The sequence below is a fragment of the Hemitrygon akajei genome, chromosome 9, assembly GCF_048418815.1.
Source record: "Hemitrygon akajei chromosome 9, sHemAka1.3, whole genome shotgun sequence".
Classification (NCBI taxonomy): domain Eukaryota; kingdom Metazoa; phylum Chordata; class Chondrichthyes; order Myliobatiformes; family Dasyatidae; genus Hemitrygon; species Hemitrygon akajei.
Window position 1 is genome coordinate 18,293,044 of NC_133132.1, and position 22,388 is coordinate 18,315,431.

At 45.7% G+C, this 22,388-nt stretch overlaps 1 protein-coding gene and 2 non-coding genes across 3 annotated transcripts in view; 2 read left to right on the plus strand and 1 right to left on the minus strand.

The window, feature by feature from the left end:
• Positions 1-22,388, plus strand: part of LOC140732891 (uncharacterized) — a 795,520-nt gene that overhangs the window by 51,577 nt on the left and 721,555 nt on the right. The window lies entirely within an intron of this gene.
• Positions 783-855, plus strand: trnav-uac (transfer RNA valine (anticodon UAC)). Its single transcript has one exon. It is a non-coding gene; the product is annotated as a tRNA-Val (tRNA).
• On the minus strand, positions 17,931-18,004 carry trnan-guu (transfer RNA asparagine (anticodon GUU)). The gene has a single exon. It is a non-coding gene; the product is annotated as a tRNA-Asn (tRNA).

A 22,388-nucleotide genomic window follows, 5' to 3' on the forward strand; every position in this document is an offset into this window, starting at 1 on the left:
CTGTATTGTTATAATGCAATGGCTTCTCTGTAATGTTACTTAATGTTGTAATGAGTTTCTGTAGCTGGAATGTTTGGGTTATGACTGCAGATAAAGGGGGGGGGGGATCTAACCAATGGAGAATTGTTATGCTATCTTGTATGTGTGAACTGAGCGGGAGTTCGCGTTCTTTTTCGGGAGGCGAGCGTGGAGGACGGACGTGTGAGGAGCGGACAGCGGTTCCAGGGCGGCGGATACTGGATGTCGGCGGTTCGATCGGTGGCCGAGGACTCGGAAGGCCGTTATGGATGGAACCAGAGGCGTTAGCTCCAACCTATTAAAGTATGATCTGCACAAACTGATTAACTTACTGATTTGGCGCCTTTAGGTTATCTGTTTCTAATTACCCATCACTGAGAAATAGCTATAAAGTTGTAACTATTTACTCGCCTTTGGTGTATTGTCTGATATTTATGTTGCGCGCGTGTACTGGGGGGGGGGGGCATTACACCATATTTACACCGAAGTACTGCACTGTTGGCGGGGCGACATCGGTTCACTCTAGGCGAACGGGGGTAAATTGGGGGCACAGATGCTACATATACATTATACAACCTTGATAGTTGTCTCCTTACAGGCCAGAAACCCAATAGAATCCGCATGTACTCCTCCGCTCCGACTTCACTCTGATCCGCACGTCCTGACTCCGTCTCATCCTTCCCCCGACAACATCTCCTCGAGCACACCTCGATCTCGGTCTCGGGCCATTGGTCAACAGCGCAGATCATTGAGCACTTTGTACGGTTTCTGTGGTGTAGTGGTTATCACGTTCGCTTTACACGCGAAAGGTCCCCAGTTCAATCCTGGGCAGAAACATTGTTTGGTTTCCTGAATTTAGGAAGAATATGAGGTTCAGTTCGGGTTCGAGTTTACTGTCATAGGCACTCAGGGCTATAAACACCAGGAACATTCGCTTTTCCAGCAGCAGCACATTGTATTTCAAACCTGACTGAGATAAATGACATAAAGATGAATTAATATCAATTATACATTCTTTACAGGAGAATATAAACCGATTTACACATGTACAATGTCCTGTGTATATTACTAAAAAGGGCTTCTTTGGTTTGGTACGAGTAGGGATGCTTCTTTGTCTGTTAAAAGTTTCTCTCGCCGTTGTTTCGCTGATATGGTAATTGTATTCATTTGTTAATCAATGGGGAATGTTATTGTGTTTTGTGAGGCTGGGAACTTGGGGGAGGGGTTGCGCGGGCTTGGGGTGTGAGGAGAGTCGGGAGGAGAGACGGACGAGGAAGGTGGACGGGCGCTGGACGGCTCGTAGGACCACCTGGGTGGTCCCAGGGGTGACGACGTGGCTGTCGGATGATTCGTTGATTGAGCTTCTACGATGTGCACTACACTGACTGAACTTTGATAAGTTAGCGCCTTTTGTTTTTTTCTTTCCTTGTATATATATATATATATATATATATATATATAGTATTGCCTAATACTTCTTTAGTTAATGTTAGTAAATTCTATAAAGTGTATTTCATAACGGTATTTGGTGTGAAGTTGATACGGTGAGCGGCGCGAGGCATAAACTCGATTCTCACAGCACCTGCGTGTACGGGAGGTGGGTTGGTGTGTGGCTGGATCTCCTTTCCCCCTAGACATAGACCAGCCTTTTGGGTAAGTGTTACACACACGAGGAGGTTCGTGGAAGACTCAGCCTGCAGGAGCATTATTCGTTCAAAGCAATTGTGGTAGAGCTTAGGATGCTTTGTGTTTTTACCGGAGCTGACTTCTGGAAAAAACCAAACCTATTTTAAAATCGGAAATCGCTTCCGTTGTCTTTCTACTTTTATTACTGAACTCTCTGTATAAATTCTCCACCACCTCGGTCGCTCCCCTCCCTCTCTCTCTCTCTCTCTCTCTCTCTCTCTCTCTCTCTCTCTCTCTCTCTCTCACACACACACACACACACACACACACACACACACACACACACACACACACACACACACACACACACACACACACACACACACATCTCTCTGATTCTCTTTGTTTTTTCTGTCGTTAGCACCACCACAGCCATCCAAACCCCCGTCAGAAGCAGATATTATCTGCTCCGCACAGTTTGTGCCGCGTTGAAAAGTGTTGGCGTTATCGACACATAGAGCTTCCAGGACTCGAATCTCTGATTATCCGGTGATACTGCATCATAAGACCGCAGTCAAATCTTACCATTTTTATCACACATTCCTTTCCTTTTAAAAGGACCGAGGAGGACGGACTGATCACAATTCGAACATCGTGGTTCTCTGGAAATGCCCGAAAAGGATAGTTGAAAGCTCCCTGTATAATGATGCTAATGTAGTGCAGGAAAACTGGAGACCGTTTGGTTTCGAGAGGAGAGGACAGTGGGAGATCGCAGGTCGCTATAGAGTTCGGATCACGGTCCTTTTGTTGGCCAAAAGAAGCTCCAGTCTGATCAAGGACAGGGGAAGCAGACAAGCCATGTGTCTTTGTTTCCCCCCATTTTGTGGACTCTGCACAGTTTCTTGCTCTTGCACAATCTAATCAACAACTACATCCACACTAGACCAGATAATTTTGAAAACGCCGGTTTCACGTAAAAACGGTAGGCATCCACACTATGCGTTTTTGAAAATATTTCTATCCACATTGAAACGGAGATTTCGGCGAATCTCTTCCTACTGGGCATGCGCAGGACACATCTACCGAAAACAAGCGACATGTTTGGTGTGGAATCTTGCCGTGAAAGTCCGTGTTTGTGCAGTTACAGACTAGAAAAGCTTAAAACGACTAACGGCTGTTGGCTCAGCACAGAAAAACTTAAAAGTTAAAAAACAAACAAATACTGGAGCATACGGAGGCAACCGACAGGGAGTTCATGGACAGATTGACAAGGCTGACGATGAACATTGAAAAACTGACTAACTCTGCTGCATTAATAAAGCCCCTTGTTAAATGTATGAAACATGTCTGCATCAGTGTTATCTCGTATTTCCATACAATGTTACATTAGGCTGTTACACATCTATTGTCAGAGAAGTACTTGCATAAACCGGTAAACCACAGAAAACAGGGCAAAGTGAGTATACTTATTTATTCAGTAAGTTATGGGTCAAAGTATTTGGTGAGTACATTTCTAACACTTCTGGCGTCAGTCTCGTTGCCGTCTGTTCTGAAATTGTTAGGTTGTGTTCAAGAAAACAATGAAATAGCACGCTGCCATCTGACAGCGTTTTCAAAAGTCTCCGGTTACTCCGTCCACACTGATCTGCCCGAGCAGCGTTTTCAAAAATACATACCCTGGAAAGCGTTTCTGAAAAGCTCCGGTTTCAGGGGATGAGAACGCCGTTTTGGTGTGGACGGAGGGTAAAAACGAAGAGAAAAAGCTGCGGTTACAGATTTATCTGGTGTAGTGTGGACGTGAATGTGGACACAGGTGGCTTCAGGTAATGACCTGCTAAACCTGAGACCGTTCACAAACCAGCAGCCATTTGTTATGTAAAGAGTGTGGACTCTGAGACAATGTAATCAGAGCAATAAACCTGAGACCATTCTAAGAAAAGTTGTGCTGCCATTGGAAAGGGTCCAGATGTCGGTGACGAGAATGATCCCGGAATGAAAGGTTTAGTGTATGAGGATCGTTTTATTACTGTCCCTGTACTCGTTGGAGTTTAGAAGAAAGAGGTGGAGTTCCCTTTAAAGCCTATCGAATATTGAAAGGCCTACACAGACTGGACATGGAGAGGACGTTTCCAGTTGTTGATTAAGAGAGCACAAACTCAGAATATCAGGACGTTCTTTATAACAGGGAGAAGGAGGAAGTATTGTCACCAGGAGGTTATGAATATGTGGAGTTCATTGCGGGGATATCCGTGGAGCCAAGTAAATGGATTTTATTTAAGCAGAATTTGACAGGTTCTTGATTATGAAGCGTGTCAAAGGTGAAGGGGAGAGGGGAAGACAATGGCATTGAGAGGGATAATATATCAGCCATGATGGAGTGGCGCAGCATACTCGATAGACCGAATGCCCTAACTCTGCCCTATACCATCTGGTATTACGGCCAACTTTGTTGACAAACTGCAATTAAAGGATATTGGGTTTTTTTCCAGACTCCCAGACAAACCCTCTGGCTTTCATGTCACAAAAGGTGAATGTTGTGAATTCTATAAAGTGATAACTTCAGTATACTGTCCCCAATGTCAGCCATTCGCAACGGGGCTGGGTTCGAACCCACACATGCAAAGCACAATGGATTTGCAGTCCGTTGCCTTAAACTCTCGACTTCGTCTGTTCTTCGATCACTTGTGTCGCGCTGTTCTGAGTTTCATTAAAACACTTATATTTACTGATTATAATCGACACCTTTGTTTTCATATTCCAGTTCCAGTTTACTTGGATGCTACATTAACTAAATTCATGGGCTTGAGTAAGGAACGCTTGGAGAAATATGCACCAATCACAGAAGAATGGAACTAGCTTTTATTGGCACCTTGGACGCTTTGGTCGTTCTATGCCAAATATATCAATTATGTCTCTGTGTGCCAGTGGCGCCTGCCTCGAGGAATCATTTCTAAACAGCAAAATTGAACACTAATTCTAAATGGAGATTAGGAATGGACAGATATTAACAATTGTCGCATTTTCATTGGAGATGAAAGCTCTGCATGCAAATACATTTACCTCGGTCATTCTACGCGTGGAAACTCTTGGCAGAAGAGGTTCCCATTCTTTCTATTGCCGTTTCTTGCAGGATACGATCGAGTGGGTAAGGCATCTGACTTTGGTGCTTGATTAGAAGTTATCAGAAGATTGCACGTTCGAGATCCTGTCGCGGTCGTTCTACCAACCTGACGGTTTGGTCAAACCACAAGCAAGAGAAAATCTGCAGATGCTGGAAATCCGAGCAACGCACACAAAATGCTGGTGGAAATTAACAGGCCAGGCAGCATCTAGGGAAACAAAAGGTACAGGCGACCCTATCCTTTCCATCCGTGCGTCCACTGGGCAACAAAAGAATTGCTTTCTGAATGGCTTCGCTGTATCTTATGAATGTTGGTTTGCTACTCATGAGAATACCATGAACTTTCCCGATCACGGACTTTTTTTAAAAAATTGCGCATACTTGTTGTTTGAATGCATCATTGAAGTCATTAAAAAATTTATCCAGAATGTAAGCTAAAAGTACTCAGTATTGTCGAGGCAAGGCTGGGCATGCTCAGGCAAATTCAATGCTGATGACAGGATTGGTTTTACAAAGGCGATGAAAGCATCACGCTCACATCGTTCTAAGCATTGCGTTCACGTAGATGAGCACGCTCCGTAACAACCTATTGTGGTTGAACTCATCGCAATAAAATTATTGCATTTTCAGGAGTATTTCAGATGGCGAAATGTTTCGCCGTTGTTACAATTGCCGCCAAACGTTGTGATATATTTGTGGCAAGTATACAGCTAAATCTCAAAGACGGAGCATGTCTCCTCTTACGAAGAAAGCCATTGATCTCCGATTTCGGTGTAAAATTGGAGACCACGACAAACACTGGGCTCCTCACATTCTTTGAGCAATGTTACCTGTCGACCTTAGAGCTTGGCTCTGAGATAGTCGGAAGTCAATACTGTTTAAGGTCCCGATGATTGGGCGAGAGCAGAAGAATCATGTGACGGACTATTACTTCTGTCTGACCAGCGCATCTGGTTCCTCTGCTGAGACAACGAAATCCTTAAACGCCAGAACGGTAACGGGCAGTAATTAAGTATAAGAGTAGTGTGCAAAAGAGGATCGGGAAGTTTTGAATTACCTTGGACAGTGCGAAGTGACTGCAGTGGTAAAAAGACCCTGACAGTAGCTGTACACAGACCCGCAGCCGTAGTCAGAATGTGGTTCACAAATTACAACGGAGGGTAGAAAGCACAAGCCGGCAGTGCAATATTATAATAGTCATAGGGGATTTCAGCATGCCGGTAGACTGGGAAAATAAAGTTGGCGCTCGGTCGCAGGATTTTGTGGAATGCGCACGACGTGGATGTTTGGAGAAGCTCGTGGCTGAGCCCACGTGGAGACTGACTGTTGTGCAATGAACGGAAAGACCTTTTCGGGGCAAGTGATGGAATTCACATTGAAATTTGGCGAGGAGAATGTAAAGCCAGATGTGTCAGTACGACAGTGTGGTAAAAGGTATTTCAGAGGCTTGAGAGAGGAGTTGTTCAGAATTGATGGAAAGAAAATAAAAACAGTGATAGGGGTGGCGGCAGAGCAGCCATACCTGGAATTTCTGCAATCAATTCGCAGGGCGCTGGATGCATACATCCCAAAGAGGGAGACGAATTCAGAAGGCAAAACGACCCTACCGTGGCAAACAAGGCCACGGTAAAAGCCAAAGAAATGTTATGGTCCGGTCTGGAGCCCGTATTCCGGGCCTTGATCCGGTCCACGGATCCCGGACTCCGGGTCTTGTAGCCATCCCTCCTTTCACCCTTAAGCCCAAATAGGACCATCTTGGCTTAAGGAGGCACATCTGAGGGGCTCTGGGACTGAGTCTAGTTGGGGGGGGCAGTTGTCCTGTTCCTCTTGTACCCGCTGTTCCGTCCGGTTTGCCTTGTTCGCGCTGTTGCGCCGTTCGCCTGGCTATCCCGTTTCGACCCCGTCTTGGAGTACCCACCGTTAATCATCTAGTTCTGTAAGTCCGTTCTTGTACTCACCCTGGACCGAGCTCTCTTCCGATCCCTTGCCTCGTCGGGTAAGCAGGCTGGTCTGCCGTTGCCCGGCAGGGGGACTCTGACCCTTTCCTACCCCTCTCTTCCGACGGGTGGTGCCCCGCAACCTGCCCAGGTGCTCCGCGTCTTGCCCAGGCCCCGTGTTCCTGCCTGGGAGGCGGCCCTGCCCAGGAGCTATGCGGCCCGCCCTGAGGACTCCGACCCTTTCCTACCCCTCGCTTCCGACGGGTGGTGTCCCGCATCCTGCCCAGGTGCCCCGCGACCTGCCCAGGCCCTTGTGTTCCTGCCTGGGAGGCCGGCCCCTGCCCAAGAGTTATGCGGCCCGCCCAGGGGGCTATCCTCCCAGCATTCCTTGTCTCATAGACCCATCCTTTAACCTAGCCAGGGTCCTGCCTTCGCCATGAACCCCAGGATCACCTTTGCACACCACGGTCTCCCCATCCTGTTCTATCCTTTAGTTGTTCCTGTCCTGCCCCTAGTACTTCAGTGCCTGCATCCTACATTTGGGTCCGGTCTCCACGTCCCCTTGTGACCAGAAAAGCCTTAGAACAAGCAGTAGTGGAAGGCTTGATGATTGGGATCCATTTAAATACCAAGAGACAGTAGCTAGAGAAACGCAATTTAGAGAGTAAACTTTGAATACGAAAGTAAGCTAGCCAATAACATAAAGATGATACCAAACATTTCTTGGGATCAATAAAGTGCAAAAGAGTGGCGTAAGTGTGTATTAGATCACTGTAAAACGATACTGTGGAGGTAGTAACGCGGGACGATTAAAAGGCAGACGAAGTGAATAAAGATTTTACATCGGTCTTCACTGTGATGGAGTAGCAGTATGGTGGAAGTTCCAGGTGTTAGGGGACATGAAGTGTGTAAAGTTACCACAACTGGAGAGAACGTTCTTGGGAAACTAGATCGGCCTGAAGGTAAATAGGTTACGTAAATAAGTTATGGTATACAGCCTAGGTTTCTGAAAGAGATGGCTGAAGAGATTGTAGAGGCATTATTAATGATCTTTCAATAATCGCAATATTCTGGATTTGTTCCAGAGGACTGGAAAATTTCAAAGAAAACTCAGAAGAAGCAGAAAGGGAACTCTGCGCCAGTTAGTTTGACCTCAGTGATTGGGAAAACGGTGGAGTCGACTATTAACGGTGAGGTTACGGGGGTACTTGGTGGTTATAGCCAGCAAGGTTTCTTCAAGGGAAAATCTCGTCTGAAAAATCTGTTGGAACTCTTTGAAGACATAACAAGCAGGACAAACAAAGGAGAATCATTATGTTGGAAGTTCCTGACTGCCCATAACTGGAGAGGTTTTGGGGAAGCCGAGGGTCTGAAGGTAAATAATTCACGTTGCCCAGCTGGTGTACAACTCAGGGTTCTGAAAGGTGACTGAAGACACGATAGAGGCATTAGTAATGATCATTCAATAATCGCTGGACTCCTGATAGAAAATTGCAAATGTCACTCCACTCATCAGGAAGGGAGAAAGGCACAAGAAAGGAAGCTATACGCCAATTAGTCTGTCCTCAAGTGGTTCGGACGATGCTGGTCGAATATTAATGATGAGCACTCAGGGTGTTTGGAGGTACATGATAAAAAAGGCTGTAATTTATTTAAAATCCATGGTTTCCTCACAGGAAAATGTTCCCTGACACATCTGTTGGGATTGTTTGAGTAAATAACAAGCCTTTATGATTATGTGCTGCATGCCCTCTTCAGCACTTGTATGAGACCGTATGATCATAAGACATTGGGGCAGAAACAGGCCATTCAGCCCATGGAGTCTGTTCCGACGTAAGTCACGGCTGAACCCGGATACCACTCAATCCCATACACATGGTTTCTTGCCATATCCTTTGACGCCCTGAACGATCAGCAAACTATCAACTTCCGCCTTAAATATACCAAAGGCCTTGACTTCCACCGCAGTCTGTGGCAGAACATTCACTCTCTGTTTAAAAAAATCCTTCGTACATCTTTTCTAAAAGATCACCCCTGAATTTTGATGCTGTGTCCATCAGTTGGATACCACCACCACAGGAAACATCCTTTCCACATCCTCCTTTTCTAGTCCTTCTCACATTTGGTAAGTTTCAATGAAACCCGCCGCATTTTTCTAAACTCCAGTGAGTACAGGCTCAAACCTGCCGAACGCTACTCACACGTTAACTCTTCTGCTCCAGAAATCATCTTTGTGAAAATTCTCTGGACTCTCTTCCATAACAGAACTTCCTTTCTGAGATACGGGGGTTAAAAGCGTTGACAACACTCCAAATGCGGCCTGACTAGTGTCTCATAGAGCCTCAGCATTATCTCCTTGCCTTTTAATATTTTATTCCCATTGAAATAAATGCTAATATTGTACTTGCCACATTTACGAAAGATTCAAGCTGTGAATTAACCTTCTGAGAGCCTTGCATGAGGCGTCTGCACGTGTGATGCTTAAACTTTCTTCCCAGTTAGATATTAGTCCATACTATTGTTCCTTTTACCAAATTGCATTATCGTACAATTCCAAAACTGTATTCCAGCTGCCTCTTTTTTGCCCAATCTTCCAATTGCTTAAATCCAGCTGCAATTATATTGCTTCATCAGCACTACCTACTCCACCCCATCTATCTTTGCATCATTCGCAAACTTTGGCAGCAATTCTATAATCTAAATCACTGACAAATAATGTGAACAGTATACAATTATGTCCCCCGAGGAACAGCACTAGTCAGTGGGAGGCAACTAGAAAAGTGTCCTATATTCCCACTCGCTGCCACCTGTCTGTCAGCCATCCCTCTATGCATGCCAGCGTATTTCTTCAACACCCTCGGATTTTATCTTCTTAGGCAGCCTCATGTGACGGACTTTATCAAATGCAATTTGAAAATCTAAGTAAATGTCACCCACTGCCTCTTCTATAACCGCCTTGCCTGTTACATCCTCGGAAAAACTCTAACAGCTTTTTCAGGGAAGATTTCGCTTCACAGAAACCAGTATGAATTTGTCTTATTTCAACATTAGTCTCCAAGTATCCTGAAGCCTCATCCTTAATAATGGACGTCAACAGTTCCCAACCACTGCGGTGAATCTCACTGGCCTATGATTTCCTCCATTTTGCCTTCCGCTCTTCTGAAACGGTGGATGACATATGCACCTTTCCGACCTTCCGGAACCCGACCAGAATCGAGTGTTTCATGAAAGATCAAACCAATGCATGAGCTATCTCTTCAGCAACCTCTTTCGGACTCTGGGTTGTAGTCCATCTGGTCCAGATGACTTATCAACCTTATCACCTTTCAGATTTACTGACACCATTGACTTGTAATGGCAACAGCAACCACTCCTGCTGCCTGACATTCACGGACCCGTGACACACAGTTAGTGTCTTCCATAATGTCTGTTACAAAGTACTTATTAGATTCAAAGGCCATTTCTTTGACGCCATTACTACCTCACCAGAATAACTTACCAGTGATGCGATATCAACCCTCACTTCCATTTTACTTTTCATATCCTGCTTTATATTAGTGGCTCGTTTGCCTTCACATTTCATCTTTTCCCTTTTTCCAGTTTTTCTTTAGTTGCCTTTTGTTTTATTTTAAAAGCCTCTCAATCATCCAACTTCGCACTCACTTTTGCTACATTATGAGGCCTTTACCTGGTTTTTGCCGCGTCCTTAAATTCCCTTGTCAGCTATGGTCGCCTACCCCTGCTATTTGAGAACTTCTGTGGTTCATATCTATACAGCGCCTTGTGAACTATCTCCCTGAAATCCACCTGTGCAAGCTCCTCACAACTGGCTTATGTTTCCCCCTCTCAAACTGCTGTACGAATCCAATCATGTTATAATCCCATGCTCCTTAGCGTTCCTTTAACTTACGCTCTGGAATAAAAAAACAGGATTATTACACAACACCCAGTCAAAGACAGCCTTTTCCCGAGTAGGCACAAGCACATGCAGCCCTAAAAAGCTATCTCGGTGGCATATAATAAATTCCTTCTCTTGCGATCCGACACCAAGTTGTCTTTCCCAATCCCCTTGCCTATTTGTCCCCCATTACATTGAGACGTTACCCTTATATAACCATATAACCATATAACAATCACAGCACGGAAACAGGCCATTCCGGCCCTCCTAGTCCGTGCCGAACTCTTAATCTCACCTAGTCCCACCTACCCGCACTCAGCCCATAACCCTCCACTCCTTTCCTATCCATATACCTATCCAATTTTACCTTAAATGACACAACTGAACTGGCCTCTACTACTTCTACAGGAAGCTCATTCCACACAGCTATCACTCTCTGAGTAAAGAAATACCCCCTCGTGTTTCCCTTAAACTTTTGCCCCCTAACTCTCAAATCATGTCCTCTCGTTTGAATCTCCCCTACTCTCAATGGAAACAGCCTATTCACGTCAACTCTATCTATCCCTCTCAACATTTTAAATACCTCGATCAAATCCCCCCTCAACCTTCTACGCTCCAATGAATAGAGACCTAACTTGTTCAACCTTTCTCTGTAACTTAAGTGCTGAAACCCAGGTAACATCCTAGTAAATCGTCTCTGCACTCTCTCTAATTTATTGATATCTTTCCTATAATTCGGTGACCAGAACTGTACACAATATTCCAAATTTGGCCTTACCAATGCCTTGTACAATTTTAACATTACATCCCAACTTCTGTACTCAATGCTCTGATTTATAAAGGCCAGCGTTCCAAAAGCCTTCTTCACCACCCTATCTACATGAGACTCCACCTTCAGGGAACTATGCACTGTTATTCCTAGATCTCTCTGTTCCACTGCATTCCTCAATGCCCTACCATTTACCCTGTATGTTCTATTTGGATTATTCCTGCCAAAATGTAGAACCTCACACTTCTCAGCATTAAACTCCATCTGCCAACGTTCAGCCCATTCTTCTAACCGGCATAAATCTCCCTGCAAGCTTTGAAAACCCACCTCATTATCCACAACACCTCCTACCTTAGTATCATCAGCATACTTACTAATCCAATTTACCACCCCATCATCCAGATCATTTATGTATATTACAAACAACATTGGCCCCAAAACAGATCCCTGAGGCACCCCGCTAGTCACCGGCCTCCATCCCGATAAACAATTATCCACCACTACTCTCTGGCATCTCCCATCTAGCCACTGTTGAATCCATTTTATTACTCCAGCATTAATACCTAACGACTGAACCTTCTTAACTAACCTTCCATGTGGAACTTTGTCAAAGGCCTTGCTGAAGTCCATATAGACTACATCCACTGCCTTACCCTCGTCAACATTCCTCGTAACTACTTCAAAAAATTCAATAAGGTTTGTCAAACATGACCTTCCACGCACAAATCCATGCTGGCTACTCCTAATCAGATCCTGTCTATCCAGATAATTATAAATACTATCTCTAAGAATACTTTCCATTAATTTACCCACCACTGATGTCAAACTGACAGGTCTATAATTGCCAGGCTTACTTCTAGAACCCTTTTTAAACAATGGAACAACATGAGCAATACGCCAATCCTCCGGCACAATCCCTGTTTCTAATGACATCTGAAAGATCTCCGTCAGAGCTCCTGCTATCTCTACACAAACTTCCCTCAAGGTCCTGGGGAATATCCGGTCAGGACCCGGAGATTTATCCACTTTTAAATTTCTTAAAAGCGCCAGTACTTCCACCTCTTTAATTGTCATAGGTTCCATAACTTCCTTACTTGTTTCCCACACCTTACACCATTCAATATCCTTCTCCTTAGTGAATACCGAAGAGAAGAAATCGTTCAAAATCTCTCCCATCTCCCTCGGCTCCACACATAGCTGACCACCCTGATTCTCTAAGGGACCAATTTTATCCCTCACTATCCTCTTGCTTTTAATATAACTGTAGAAGCCTTTCGGATTTACTTCCACCTTATTTGCCAAACCAAACTCGTAACTTCTTTTAGCTTTTCTAATCTCTTTCTTAAGTTTCCTTTTACATTCTTTATATTCCTCGAGCAATTCCTTTACTCCATGCTGCCTATATCTATTGTAGACATCCCTCTTTTTTCGAACCAAGTTTCTAATATCCCTTGAAAACCATGGCGCTTTCAAACCTTTAACCTTTCCTTTCAACCGAACAGGAACATAAAGATTCTGTACCCTCATAATTTCACCCTTAAATGACCTCCATTTCTCTATTACATCCTTCCCATAAAACAACTTGACCCATTCCACTCTCTCTAAATCCCTGCGCATCTCCTCAAAGTTAGCCTTTCTCCAATCAAAAATCTCAACTCTAGGTCCAGTCCTGTCCTTCTCCATAATTATATTGAAGCTAATGCTATTGTGATCACTGGACCCGAAGTGCTCCCCAACACTCTTGGTTATGCACTCTTTCCAGCTCCCCTTACAATCTCAACACCACATCTTGGTTACTATTTCGAGGCTAATATATGATTCCCATATTAGACTCTTTTTTACCCTTCAGTTGCTTACCCTCCCCCCCCCCCCCACAGAGAATCAACATTATTTGACCCTCTGTCATCTCTTTCTTACCAACGAAGCCTAGGACTTCCTGCCTGTATTTTCGATATAAAATATATCCTTTGATGTTAAAATCCCATTTATTGTTTTCTTTGAGCCACGACAAGGTGATGCCCACAATGTCATACCGACCAATCTCTAATTGCGTCAGGAGTTCGTCCACTTTAATCTGAATGCTACGCGAATTCAAATACAGAACCTTCAGTAGTGCATGCTTTGCACTATTGACTTTTGCCTCTGTGCTACAATTTAACTCTTTGCACCATCCGCAATTGCACCCAATAATTGCATTGTCCTTCCTTACGTTAATATTATACCCGTCATCACTTGTAAACTTGCTGGCTCGTCCTCAGCTCCATCATGCTGGTTCCCATCTCCCTGAAAGGGATTGCGTAGCCATAGACAACGTGTAAAAGCGTCTGTAGTTTCTAGGGAAATCCTATCATCGCCCCATTTTAGTCACACGGTAACTTGGATTAGACATATCAAGGCACACTTCCTGGAGCGATCGGAGAACCCTAGTGTTAGGAGATATCTTTGAAACATAGGAGCTCACGGGATGCTAGAAATGCCCTTTGTAGTACTGGCTGAGGATCAGAAGGAAGATATCGGATCTCAATGGGAATTAAAGAATACGGAAAAACGTGTCTAGTGTGGACGTGGTGAGGATGTTCCCATTACTAAGAGAGACTGGGATCTGTGGGCTCTGCCTTAGGACAAAGGCTGACTGAGAGGATATCTTCAGTCAGGTGACGGTGATTTCTGGGATTGATTGCCGCAGCGGGCAATGGAAGAACTTATTCGGTGCATTTAAGACAGAGATATATGGGGTCGAGATTGGTAAAGGAGTTACGAACTAATGGGAGACGGCAGGTCAAGAATTTCTAGAAAAAAAGCTATGACTGAATAGCTGAGTCATCTTGATCAGTGAAGTAATTCTGACCCAGTTTTTTGAAAACATGGCCACTGGTTCGTCTGGGGGCTCCAGTGGGGTGGGGGGAGTATTCTCTCGGTCCAGATCATTAATTCCCTATCTTTCTCCTAACTTACTTTGATTGTGCCACGGTTTTCCGACCTGTAATTTCCCATTTGCTCCTAATTACCTCCGATGACAACACACCTGGTTTCCATCAAGACCAGCAGGATAAGAACCCCGGCGTTACAACTACTAGTCTCCAGATCGTTGGTTTTGCCTGTGTGGCAATTAACGTTTCCCGGCCGCTTAGGACCGTGTGTTCTAAGTTTTGCTCCAGTTGCAAGGTTTCCTTATGAAACTCGGTCCCTCTGTGTCAAGGCTCCGTGTCAAGATCCTGTTTGCTGTTCAGCGTTCACGTCCGCGTAAGCATCCTAACAGAATCGCCGTGCCTGTGTCCTGCATTTGAGTTCGCTTTATTCGCTCATTGCAACGGCCATCACCGGCTGTCCGAATTGGATTGGGAAGCGGAATTAAAATGGGTCACTAGTGGGAGATTTCGCTTTTTCTGGTAGGTGCTCGGTGAAGCAGACTCGCCGAAATATAAAATGAGTCACTGATGATTCGAACAGACTCACAGGGGAAGTGTCGCATCACCTGGAAGGACTTTTCGACGGAGGAGGTGTAAGGGCAGGTGTATCACTGGTTTCGCTTGCAAGAGTAAGTGGCAGGTGAGAAGGCGGGGGAGAGGGACGAACGGAAAAGTGATTTACGTAGGGAGCGATCGTTGCGTAAAGCAGAAATGGGTGGGGCTGAGTAAGCTGTGTTTGGTGGCGGAATCCCGCTGGTGATGGCGGAAGTTACGCAGAATCAAGCTCTGGACGCCGAGGCCGGTGAGGTGGTAGGCGTGCACAAGACGAAAACTATCACTGGTGGAGTGGCAGGAGGATGGGTTCAGGGCAGACGTGCGCAAAATGGAAGAGATTCGGTTGAGTGCAGCGTTGATGGTAGAGGAAGGGAGACGCATTTCGATGAAAAAGGAGGGTATTTTCTTTGTTCTCGAATGAAACGCCTCATCCTGAGAGCAGCAACGACGGAGACGGAGGGTTTGAGAGAAGGGGGTGGTATTTTTACAAGTGATAGTGTGGGAACAGGTATAGTCCAGAAAGCTGTGAGTCTGTGGTTTATAATTAGACAGCAGTCTATGTCTCCAAAGATAAAGATAGAGAGATCGAGAAAGGGGGGGGGGGGGGTCAGGTTTTGGATATGAGGCAGGTAAATTTGAAGACAGGGTGGAAGTTGGAGGCAAAGGAGATGAATTGGTTGAGTTCGGCATGGGTGCTGGAAGCAACAGCAATGCATTCGTTGATGTGGCGTAGGAAAAGCTGGGAGCGATACCAGTGTAGCCTTGGAACACACACCGTTCCCCGTAGCCGACAAAAATGCAGGCATGGCTGACAGTCTTGCGAGTGACCATGGCTACACCTTTTCTTTGAAGGGCCCTGGTGAGACCACACCTGGAGTATTGTGTACAGTTTTCGTCTCCAGGGTTAAGGAAGGACATCCTAGCTCTAGAGGAAGTGCAGAGTAGATTCACAAGGTTAATTCCTGGGATGTCAGGACTGTCTTACGCAGAGAGGTTAGAGAGACTGGGCTTGTACACGCTGGAATTAAGCAGATTGAGAGGGTATCTGATTGCAACATATAAGATTATTAAGGGATTGGACAAGATAGAGGCAGGAAATATGTTCCAGATGCTGGGAGAGTCCAGTACCAGAGGGCATGGTTTGAGAATAAGGGGTAGGTCATTTAGGACAGAGTTAAGGAAAAACTTCTTCTCCCAGAGCGTTGTGGGGGTCTGGAATGCCCTGCCTCGGAAGTTAGTGGAGGCCAATTCTCTGGATGCTTTCAAGAAGGAGCTAGATAGGTATCTTATGGATAGGGGAATCAAGGGATATGGGGACAAGGCAGGAATCTGGTATTGATAGGAGATGATCTCAGAATGGCGGTGCAGGCTCGAAGGGCCGAATGGTCTACGTCTGCACCTATTGTCTATTGTCTATAAGTGTGAAGAACTGAAGGAGAAATTATTAAGAGCGAGGTCAGGTTACGCCAATTGGAGGTGGAAGGTGGTGGAAGGGAGCTGGCTGGGTCTGGTCTCCGGATGGAAACGAAGAGATTTGTCGCCTTCCTGGAGCGGACTGGAGGTGTATAGCTACTGGAAATCCATAGTAAAAATAATATGATCGGAGTCGGGAAATTTGACATCATTAAAAAGATCAATAGCGTGTGATGTGTCACGTCGGAGGTAGGAAGAGACTGAACCAGTGGGGAAAAACTGTGTCGAGGCATGCAGTGGTATGTTCAGTATGGCAGGAATAAGCAGAAAAAATGGGTCTATCTGGACAAACCGGTTTGTGGATCTTGGGTCAGGTGACGACCCGGCAAGGATGAGAGCTGGGATCAGATGGGGAAGGGGCTGGTAGAGTCAGAGGAGAGAGGAGAGTTGAGGTGTTCAGAAAAGGTGGAGGAAGATGGAGGATCCGAGGACCCAGGGGCTGGTGGTGGGACCTGACAGACACAAAGGTGGGGAGGACAAATGAGAATCCCAGCGGCAGCGCGTTTTTCCTGTTTCAGCCTTACGCAAGAGGACCCGCTGTGTCTCTTTGCCTTTCTGGTCTTTCTCTTCGGGTTGTTACTTCGGTCATGAAGAAAGGAAATTCTACAGATGCTGGAAATCCGGAGCACAGAATGCTGGGAATACCAGGTCAGGCAGCATCTATGGACAGTTGATGTCTCACGACGGGACACTACATAGATGACCTGTTGATTTCATCCCATATTTAGTCTGTGTTATTTCGGAGAGCCTTGGATGTGACTAGGAGTGGCCACAGCCTGAAGTGTAGCGGAGAATACACCCACACTCTTTAAATTATTTATTTTTCCAATCCTGATGTCTCGTTTTCTTCCTGATCCGTATATGTGATCAATTGAATGTCGAATTGGGAAGTGAACTGAATTCCGACAAAGTTGAAAGATCAGCAGCTCACTGGGAAACTGAACTTCTACCTGTCAGCAGTCCTCGCGATACTTTGCAGGGTCTTGTCATCAGATGGCCTGGCAATTATTGTACCAGATGGAGAAGCGAGTGGGTAGAACACTCTCAGTGGGGCTCCTGTAGTTATAACGAGGTTTGAGGAAGGTCTGCTGGCCTCAATGTTCCAAGGATGTGGAGACTCTGGTCTGCTTATTGATGAAACTGGTGTCGTTGAGAGAACAGGTTAGGTCGTCCACTATATGCACTTCCAGAAACATAGGAACAGAATGAAAGACAAGTTTTCTCTGTACCCGAGGACTCTATCTCTGTAAGTTACAAAATTTTAATTCCCACTGAACTCGGTCCGGCAGCAGCAGGGACCGCCCTCTACCGGCCAGAACAGCGTTTCCCAATCAACCTCATTATGATGCTGCACCTGATTATTTATCTCACTGTGCTTTATCTGTCGCTGTTACATTTTATTCTGCATTCTGTTATTGCTTTACATTGTTCCCTTTCCATGCACTGTGTAATGGTTTGATCTCCAGGAACAGTGTGAAAAAGAAGCTTTTCACTGTATCTCGGTACGTACCTCAAACAATTTTAATCCCGACTGAACGTGATGCGGCAGTAGCAGGGAGCGCTGGACACGGCACCGTTTCCCAGTTGTCAATCCAATACACAACAAAAGCTGTCGGTTCACCAGCGTCCCTGGGTGGGCTCGAACCACCAACCTTTCGGTTAACAGCCGAACGCGCTCACCGATTGCGCCACAGAGACAAGCTGGAGAAGGTTTTAATAAATTGCCCATTCCGGCGTTGGGGGATGGTGACTAGTAATCGATGCTCTGATTCGGATTTCACAATCTGCATGAATAGTTTTCATCAGATAGTGACGGACAACATAAAACAGAAAACGTTAGAACCACATACTTGTCAGAATTAGAAGGTAAATAGCAATAGATTCTCAGTGCGTCGCCAAAACATTCGGCCACGAGTACACACCCTGCAAAGAAAGACATTTTACATTGGGAAGTAATCGCTGTGTCCAAGGACAGATGAGGAAAGCACCGATCCCGGGGTCAGAGAAACAGGACTGTTCCTGAATTAAAAGTTGAAACTGCCAGAAATAATACGCAGCTTAGTCAGCGTCTGTGGAGACAGAAACAGAGTTCACTTTTCAGGTCGATGACCTTTTCCTGAGCCCCGAGCTCGCCGTTAGACGTAAGGACTCTCACGAAGCCTCTGCAAGATGGCTTGAGCTGGGTGAAGGTACTGATTTCACTCGCCCTCTCCTTTCTGACACTTTGAATTGCACCCTTTAAATCGAGCACAGAACAGCCTTTGTCTAACATTTAAAATGTGACAGTGTCGGATGAAGCAAATATTTCCGGAAACACCGGCGTCTGTCATCGCGTGTCACGCCAAGTGACTCTTAGATACGAAGTCGCTGAGTGGATATTTCACGAAGCTGAGCAAGAAGTTCCTTTTCTTCTCGGCAGACTCTCCCTTCCCGCTGTCACTGCTGACTGGGCTGTCCCACATTCCCAAAAACGATGATCACATCAACATCAAACTCGGACTCAACTTCTGTAACGGTTCACAATTTGTTTGGAATATTTGAGTTGCAAGTGCATTTAACGTGGAAACATTTCTCTGTCGGGTGAAATTAACCCGCGTCTTCCCCGTGATAGACGGGGACACTAACCACTATTCTAACGAGAAACCAATGCGAAAGAGCTATCTGTTACCGGGATGTACGAGCACAGAATAGCTGAAAGCGTTACCCAGATGCTTGTTCATTGACTGTGCACCGGCATGCCCTCTTCAGCATTTGTATGAGACCGTATGATCATAAGACATTGGGGCAGAAATAGGCCATTCAGCCCATGGAGTTTGCTCCGCCATAAGTCACGGCTGAACCCGCATACCACTCAATCCCATACACATGGTTTCTCGCCATATCCTTTGACGCCCTGAACGATCAGCAAACTATCAACTTCCGCCTTAAATATACCAAAGGCCTTGACTTCCACCGCAGTCTGTGGCAGAACATTCACTCTCTGTTTAAAACAAAATCCTTCGTACATCTTTTCTAAAAGATCACCCCTGAATTTTGCGGCTGTGTCCATCAGTTGGATACCACCACCACAGGAAACATCCTTTCCACATCCTCCTTTTCTAGTCCTTCTCACATTCGGAAGGTTTCAATGAAATCCGCCGCATTTTTCAAAACTCCAGTGAGTACAGGCTCAAACCTGCCGAACGCTGCTCACACGTTAACTCTTCTGCTCCAGAAATCATCTTTGTGAAACTTCTCTGGGCTCTCTTCCATAACAGAACATCCTTTCTGAGATACGGGGGTTAAAAGCGTTGACAATACTCCAAATGCGGCCTGACTAGTGTCTCATAGAGCCTCAGCATTATCTCCTTGCCTTTTAATATTTGATTCCCATTGAAATAAATCCTAATATTGCATTTGCCATATTTACCAAAGACTCAAGCTGTGAATTAACCTTCTGAGAGCCTTGCACGAGGCGTCTGCACGTGTGATGTTTAAACTTTCTTCCCATTTAGATACTAGTCTGTACTATTATTCCTTTTACCAAATTGCATTATCGTACAATTCCAAAACTGTATTCCAGCTGCCTCTTTTTTGTCCAATCTTCCAATTGCTTAAGTCCGGCTGCATTTGGATTGCTTCGTCAGCCCTACCTACTCCACCCCATCTATCTTTGCATCATTCACAAACTTTTCCAGAAATTCTATAATCTAAATCACTGACAGATAATGTGAACAGTATACAATTATGTCCCCCGAGGAACACCACTAGTCGTTGGGAGGCAAATAGAAAAGTGCCCTGTAATCCCACTCGCTGCCACCTGTCAAATACAGAGCTTTCAGTTCTGCATGCTTTTCACTATTGACTTTTGGCTCTGTGCTACAATTTCACTCTTTGCACCATCCACAATTGCACCCAATAATTGCATTGTCCTTCCTTACGTTAATATTATACCCGTCATCACTTGTAAACTTGCTGGCTCGTCCTCAGCTCCATCATGCTGGTTCCCATCACCCTGAAAGGGATTGCGTAGCCATAGACAACGTGCAACAGCGTCTGTAGTTTCTGGGGAAATCCTATCATCGCCCCATTTGGGTCACACGGTAACTGGGATTAGACATATCAAGGCACACTTCCTGAAGCAATCGGAGAACCCTAGTGTTAGGGGATATCTCTGAAACACAGGAGCTCACGGGATGCTAGAAAGGCCCTTTGTAGTACTGGCTGAGGATCAGAAGGATGATGGCGGATCTCAATGGGAATTAAAGAATACGGAAAAGCGTGTCTAGAGTGGACGTGGTGAGGATGTTCCCTTTACTAAGAGAGACGGGAATCTGAGGGCTCTGCCTTTTAACAAAGGCTGACTGAGAGGATATCTTCAGTCAGGTGACGATGGTTTCTGGGATTGATTGCCGCAGCGGGCAATGGACGAACTTATTCGGTGCATTTAAGACAGAGATATATGGGGTCTAGATTGGTAAAGGAGTTGCGAACTAATGGGAGACGGCAGGTCAACAGTTTCTGGAGAAAAAAAGCTATGACTGAATAGCTGAGTATTCTTGATCACTGGAGGAATTCTGACCCAATTCTTTTGAACACATATGGCCAATGGTTCCTCTTGGGGCTCCCGTGCGGTGGGGGGGGGGGGGGAGGGTTATTACCTCGGTCCCGATGATTAATTCCCTATCTTACCTCTGATGACGACACACCTGGTTTCCATCAAGACCTGCCGCATAAGAACCCCGGCGTTACAACCACTAGTCTCCAGATCTTTGGCTTTGCCTGTGTGGCAGTTAACGTTTCCCGGCCGCTGAGGACCGTGTGTTCTAATTTTGCTCCAGTTTCAAGGTTTCCCTATGAAACTCGGGCCCTCTGTGTCAAGGTTTCGTGGCAAGATCCCTCCTATTTGCTGTTCAGCTTTCACGTCCACATAAGCATCCTAACTGAATGGCCGTGCCTGTGTCCTGCACTTGCGTTTACTTTATTCGCTCATTGCAACGGCCCATCACCGTCTGTCGGAATTGGATTGGGAAGCCGAATTAAAATGGGTGACTATTGGGAGATTTCGCTTTTTCTGGTAGGTGCTCGATGAAGCAGACTCACTGAAATGTAAAATGACTCACCGATGACTCGAACAGACTCACAGGTGAAGTGTCGCCTCACCTGGAAGGACTTTTTGACGGAGGAGGTGTAAGGGCAGGTGTATCACTGGTTTCGCTTGCAAGAGTAAGTGGCAGGAGAGAAGGCGGGGGAGAGGGACGAACGGAAAAGTGATTTACGTAGGGAGCGATCGTTGCGTAAAGCAGAAATGGGTGGGGCTGAGAAAGCTGTATTTGGTGGCGGAATCCCGCTGGTGATGGCGGAAGTTACGCAGAATCAAGCTCTGGACGCCGAGGCCGGTGAGGTGGCAGGCGTGCACAAGACGAAAACTATCACTGGTGGAGTTGCGGGAGGATGGGTTCAGGGCAGACGTGCGCAAAATGGAAGAGATTCGGTTGAGTGCAGCGTTGATGGTAGAGGAAGGGAGACGCATTTCGATGAAAACGGAGGGTATCTTCTTTGTTCTAGAATGAAACGCCTCATTCTGAGAGGAGCAGCGACGGAGACGGAGGGTTTGAGAGAAGGGGATGGCATTTTTACAAGTGATAGTGTGGGAACAGGTATAGTCCAGAAAGCTGTGAGTCTGTGGTTTATAATTAGACAGCAGTCTATGTCTCCAAAGATAAAGATAGAGAGATCGAGAAAGGGGGGCAGGATTTGGATATGGGGCAGGTAAATTTGAAGACAGGGTGAAAGTTGGAGGCAAAGGAGATGAATTGGTTGAGTTCTGCATGGGTGCTGGAAGCAACAGCAATGCAGTCGTTGATGTGGCGTAGGAAAAGCTGGGAGCGATACCAATGTAGCCTTGGAACATAGACCGTTCCCCGTAGCCGACAAAAATGCAGGCATGGCTGACACTCTTGCGAGTGACCATGGCTACACCTTTTCTTTGAAGGGCCCTGGTGAGACCACACCTGGATTATTGTGTACAGTTTTCGTCTCCAGTGTTAAGGAAGGACATCCTAGCTTTAGAGGAAGTGCAGAGTAGATTCACAAGGTTAAT